The sequence below is a fragment of the Cyprinus carpio genome, unplaced genomic scaffold (assembly GCF_018340385.1).
Source record: "Cyprinus carpio isolate SPL01 unplaced genomic scaffold, ASM1834038v1 S000006808, whole genome shotgun sequence".
Classification (NCBI taxonomy): domain Eukaryota; kingdom Metazoa; phylum Chordata; class Actinopteri; order Cypriniformes; family Cyprinidae; genus Cyprinus; species Cyprinus carpio.
The window spans coordinates 118,013-124,700 of NW_024879394.1; the positions used below are offsets into that span (position 1 = coordinate 118,013).

General features: G+C 35.8%; 1 pseudogene; it reads right to left on the reverse strand.

The window, feature by feature from the left end:
* Positions 1 to 4,641, reverse strand: part of LOC122144930 — a 103,464-nt pseudogene extending 98,823 nt beyond the window's left edge.
* Positions 4,642 to 6,688: the final 2,047 nt, after the last annotated feature.

Here is a 6,688-nt window from a genome sequence, read left to right on the forward strand (position 1 = left end):
ATATGATATGTTCACTGCCCTAAACATTTGCAATGGTTGAGTCTTTGCTTCAGATTGACAAACTGGCCCTTCTGATACTCAGGTTCAATGCTGTGTATAACCATATGTTTCATTATTCTGTCTTACTGATACAGGTAAATCAATTAAATTGATTGATATTAAAAAATTGGCACTGGACATGCAACATTCCCCCCCAAAATGACATAATTGTTACCTTTCGTGATACACGTCCTGTTTTATGAGTGGGCATAGGCGAGAAAGTGTATTATCTTTATTTATATTTGATTTATTTATATATATTAAACTTTTGCCTTTCCTGCTTAAGTTTGCATGCATGGTTGATTTTAATAAACTCTAATGTACTTGGATTGTGCATCACAAACTAGAACTAAACTAGTAATCGTAATCGGACTCAGTATCACAGATACCTCAATAGTCAATACCTGGATCAGATCAGAGGTCGTTTGCACAAACACCGGTGTCAGTTTTTACCAGGTAAGTTTAGTTTAGTTTCATCAAACTTTGGTTTTTGGCTCAAGATAGGATAGATAGATAGATAGTATGATAGATAGTGATAGATAGTTTTTAAACGGGTTTTCATTCACAATGTAACTTACACTCCATGGTAACCATGCTCTGGAGCGATTTTAATCTGTGTTTAGAGATCGCAAACCCAACTGGACCAATCAACTTTGAGCAAGTGACATACATCTGATGCAGTAAAGCACTCCTTCTCGATCCCCTCCTCCAAATTAAGCATTTATAGTCAAGAATTTTAAGGAATAGTGCTTGACTTTGCAGGTGCTTATTATATAGGTTATTAAAAGACTAATAGTTTATAAATTCATATTATATTATAAATTATTATATGATGGCATTTATTTCAAGCTTTATTATATATATAGTATATATATATATAATATAATATATAGAATATAGAATCTATATATATATATAATATATACACACACACACCACCCAACACACACACAAACACACATAAAAACATGAGATAAGCTTTTAATAGATCCACTTTAAAATGACTAAACTTATAATGTTTTCCTTATTACAAATAATAATAACTTATAAAAACTATATAACTAAGTAATTTCAGCGGCTTCCTGTGCATAATCATATTGCATTTTGCTATCATACCTACTCTGAACTCTGATAGTTTCAGCTAGCGTTCATGCAAGAGGCACAAAAAAATAACCTGAGAGGTACTGCCCTAGTAATAAGTATAGAAAACATAACACAACTATTAGGTTTCTTAGTTATTAAACTCTTGTATAAAATCCATACCGGACATTGGCCCTCCATGGCTATTCACATAAACAGCATTGTAGCATATCATATACAATATTAGACAAAGACTGCTATTTTGCACGCTGCATGATGCTAAACCATGGTAGGAGCATCCCAACTGTGTTTCCACCTTGAGCTCTGTTTAGGTACGGCGGATTGGAAAAAGATCCGCAAAGGTCTGCCTGGTTAAACGAACCCTTTTGAACCATGCACAGCAGAATGCAGAGTTTCACATCGGCACTCAGAAGTGGGCCACTTTGGTGTGTGGCTGGCTACTAATTCCTAGGGTGAAATAGCTGCCTTTTATTAGAGGGAAGTAAAACAGAAATAACTAAGCACCCGCAATAACATTGATGGTTATGCAGATCTACATAACACTATAGACACGGGCTTGACCAAGCCAATGGATGATACTGTTGTATTAGCCTCACATCATAAAATGAAATGCCAGGTGGATATCAATAATAGGATAAGACATGGAATGGTTAAGCAAATGAGAAGTGGTTGGGGCCGATGGTGGAAAACCCGTTATACACCTACTACAGGCATTCCCCGTAACCTCAATTTATTTAGGGTGTATAACGACTGGATTTGATAGGATAATCCTGTAATGAGTGGTTGGCCAGCAGCATTGTTCTTGGCAACAAGATTTTTTTTTTCCCACAAAAACTACTGACTGAGAAATTGAGGTGACAGACAGTCCCAGAGAGAGCTTGTAGGGTGTGAGACATCTCCACCACTGATTTCTTTCCAGTTTACGTTCTCTCAGTTACGCCATCAGAGAGCAACTTCACTCCTGAATCTTGAAGTTAAGTATTGTCGCAGGTCAAGATCCTTCAGAACTGGGGCGAGTCTGAACTGAAACTGAAGCGAGAGGCCAAACAGCTTTCCTCTGTGTAGAATCACACAGACGTAGACGAAAAAAAATAAAAAAAAAAAAAGCTACAAATACACCACCCGAAAACCAAGTACAGGCGCAGAAGTAGAGGTTCTGGAGTGAAGCAGCAACAAAGGAAAAAACCGCATACAATATTGAATAAAGGAATGTCGCAAAATGTGGTTTAAAGTTTTCCAGCTATTTTCAAGCCAACATTTTAAACACTTATTCAGCAATACTGCAGTTTGAAGGGTCTAGTTTGCAGGCATTTTTTTCCTGATAACAGCAATCTACCTCCTAGCGTTTATCCTGGACTGGTACTGGGTCTGCTTTCCTCAGCACCATCATTCATGTCTTATTTGATTCCGGTCCATCCATCTCCTTTTTTGGGTCTACCCTGTGGACACCGTCCATCAGGGCTAAAAGATGCAATGCTCATCTGGCAACTGATTTCTTCTCCACTGCGGATGACATGGCTGTACCAGCTGCAACATTGCATCATCTTCTCCCAGTGCTTTCCTCATGTCCTCATTTCGAGACCTGGTCCAGTCAGGTCAGCACCAATGACCATCGAGCATATGCATCTCCAAAGTGTGGAGGGCCCTACGGGTGTTTGATGGATGTGAAGCCAGCATTCCCACTCATATAGTGAAACGGGCCCCAAAATGGTTGTTATAAATCTTCACCTTGACATGGAGGGGAATGGTTGATCACGCCAGGACCTCGAAATCTTGGTGCCAATTTAACCAGGTGACAATGGCATGAGCACATGTGTGTCCTGGAGGCTGTCACCATCTTCCGAGTGAAGGGAGATGGGAGTGACTAAAGCACTTCCAGTTTTAAGGTCTTGACTTTCTATCTATTATGCATGAGTGCCCACTGTTCATTCCATATACTCTGTCTTTGTAAGATTGAGCCATAGTCCCTTTTTATTCAGCCAATCTTTCCACTGTTGCATTTGGTCATTGATGGTCAGATGCTCTTCATTTGCAAGTAGAACGTCATAAGCATACAGGAGCATCCAAAGATGTGTTGACTGGATGTCTGCCATTGCCGTATCTATACATAGGATGAATAAAAAGGACAAAAGGGATGATCCTTGGTGAACTCCAACGCTAATGTGAAAAGCTGGCAAGATTCCCACAGGGCAGTGGACTATGCTGATACTATTCCTGATAAAGGTCTATCGGACATAGACGTGAGGGACCTGGTGCGATCAAAGGCCATCCAGATCAGTTCATGGGGACCCAGTGAAACGCCAGATGGAGTTTCTTGTTTTTCTCTCTGTATTTCTCCACAAGTAGACAGGCAACATGGATAGCATTGACCAATCCACATTCTTTGGCGAAACTGCACTGATTTGGGGTGGTACTGGTGATGATTAGAAGACGTCCATCAAGAACACTTTGATAGATTTTCAATGTATGGCACAGCAGAAGAATGGGTCTGTAGTTGATACATTTACTCCCATCACCCTTTCCCTTTCAAATTGGCACAGTGACATTGATTATCCATGCTCTATTTGACTTGTTTTCTATAATTATCCTAAAGTATAGTGGTGCCAAGATCTCAGCACCCAGCTGTCCCATTAAGTAGTTTTTCTTATTGCTAGTGGCTGTTCAATTTTTAAAAAATTGCGATTTTCAACACTGCCTGAATTTTGACTGTCCACTAAATAAGACAATTTAGATTTATCAATAAAAACTACATTTTTTGGTGAAGCAACAAGGCATAATCCACAGTTACTGATAATGATAGTTCAACCTTATCAATAAAATAAATTTTGTTCACACCTTCAGTTTTAGTTGAGCTGAATTTTTGTGTGTTGTCACACAACTTACCTCAGTATCTCCAATTTACATATTATGTTCTTCAGTCCAATGCAGAGCAGCTTCACACCTGAATCCTGCAATTAGATTGTCATGTTCAGCTCTTTTAGACTGGTGTCTGATCCAAGAGCTGCAACCAGAGCTGAACAACTTCTATCTGTTAAGTTGCAATCATTTAACCTACAAGAAAAAATAAATAACATCACAGATGTGGAACAAATATAATACATTTTAAAAATATCTTTCTGTTTTTCCATGAAAAACACCCGTATATATATATATCTATATATATTATATATATATATACTGAACTAACATTACTCGTACGAGTATGCGCTTTTTCTGTAGTTAGTATTTGATGTAGGACAAATTGGCTGCACTGCCTGATTTTGACTGTCACTAATCAGACCAATTAGATTTCATCCAATAAAACTACAACCTTTTTTTGGTGAAAACAAAAAGGGGGCAACAAGGCATAATCCACAGTTACTGATAATGATAGTTCAATCTCTTATTCAAATTAAAACAAAAAAAAAAATAAATGTTGTTCAACACTTCAGATTGTGAGTTGAGATCTGAATTTTTGTGTGTGGTCACCACAACTTACCTCAGTATCATCACAATTTCCATATTGTGTTCTTCAGTCCAATGCCAGAGCAGAACTTCACACCTGAATCTGCCAGATTATTATGTGTTCTGTTAGCTCTTTTAGGACTGGCGGTCTAGATCCAAGAGCTGGCAACCAGACGGTCTGACAAACTTGCTATCTGGTAAGTGCAATCATTTACCTACAGAAAAAAAATAAATAACATACAGATGTGAGTATATATATATACTATATACTGAACTAACATTACTCTTCAGTAATGAGCTTTTTCTGTATGTTAGTATTTTTGATATATATATACTATATACTGAACTAACATTACTCTTCAGTAATGAGCTTTTTCTGTATGTTAGTATTTTTGATTTAGTGACAAATTTGCTCGACAAAAGCATATCAGTCAGTTTAACACATTAACTTAATTAGTTATGAAAAAAAAATGTGATTAAAATATTTTAACGGAGTTAATGCACTGGACCTGTACGTCATCTTACATTTCATACAGTAACTGTTGACAAATGTGACTCTGGACCACAAAACCAGTCTTAAGTAGCACGGGTATATTTGTAGCAATAGCCAAAAATGCATTGCATGGGTCAAAATTATCGATTATTCTTTTATGCCAAAAAACATTAGGATATTAAGTAAAGATCATGTTCCATGAATATATTTGGCAAATTCTCTACCGTGAATATAGAAAAACTTAATTTTTGATTAGTAATAAGCATTGATAAGGACTTAATTGGGACAACTTTATTTATTTATTTATTTTTGCACCCTCAAATTCCAGATTTTCAAATAGGTGTATCTCGACCAAATATTATCCTATCATAATAAACCATACATCAATGCAAAGCTTATTTATTCATCTTTCAGATGCTGTAATCTCATCTTAAAAAAAATACCCCTATGACTGGTTTTGTGGTCCATGGTCACAAATATGATGCAGTGCAACAACTCCAAAAATACAGTTATGCCCTAAAATTCAAAATATTGGAGCAAAAAAAAAAAAATAAATCATATGATAAGCAATATCACACAAGCAGCGAGATCAAAATCACATGAGTGCCCATTCATAAAGTGAGCTGTTTACTTAATTCCTGAATGAATCAGCCATTTGAACAAATCAAATGAATCAATGAATACTCAAAGACATTTACTGCCACCTGCAGGCAGTTTTAGTTTCTTATTTTTGGTATTATTGTATTACTTCATTTAAATAATAATAATAATAATAATAATAATAGTAATAGTAAAAGGGAAAAAAAAACTTTAAAGTTCATACAAATTTATGTCACCATTTACTCAAACCTGAATGACTTGCTTTTTTTTGTGCTTAACATAAAAGGGTATTTACGAAAACGGTTGTGCTCTAAATCTGTTTTGAAAGTTTACACCAGTGACTTTTCGTTGCATGAGCGAAAAAAAAAAAAAAGAGATGTTTAATTTATGTTAGGCGGTTGCCTTCGCGTTTATATGTAATAAATTTTATGTTGGATCAAATAAAAATATTTCTTTATGTGTAATGTTTTCTCATTTAGCACAAAAATAGCTTTAAATAAATCTTTTGGTAGGTATTTTTCACAGCAAACTTTGATTAATCTACACATCATGTACTAATTAGATTCAAAATTTTTAATCATTGACAGACCTAATATATATATATATGTACTGTATATGTGTGTGTTTGTTTGTTTGAATATATAGCTTTAATGACAATAGGTTATATATTTTTAAAAAATTACACTTCTGTCATCTTTGTGAGTGTCTTGAAGTCTGGAGATTCTGGGGGTTTAATGCTTAGCTTTGACGGTATGTAAGAACCTGTAGTAGCATAGCAGAAGGTTAAGAAATACCTACATAGCAAAAGTTAGTGAAAATAACTTTAAACATACTAACATTATGTTTGTTGTCTGATAATTGAACGCTACCAAGCCTACTGCATTATAACTGAAACATTAATTTATAAATCCTCTACATTATTAACATTTCCAAAACCTTGCTGGAAAACTGTTTTACACAGTCATCCTCCTGCCTTCTACCCTCTGACTGATTCAAAAAATATCCCCGATG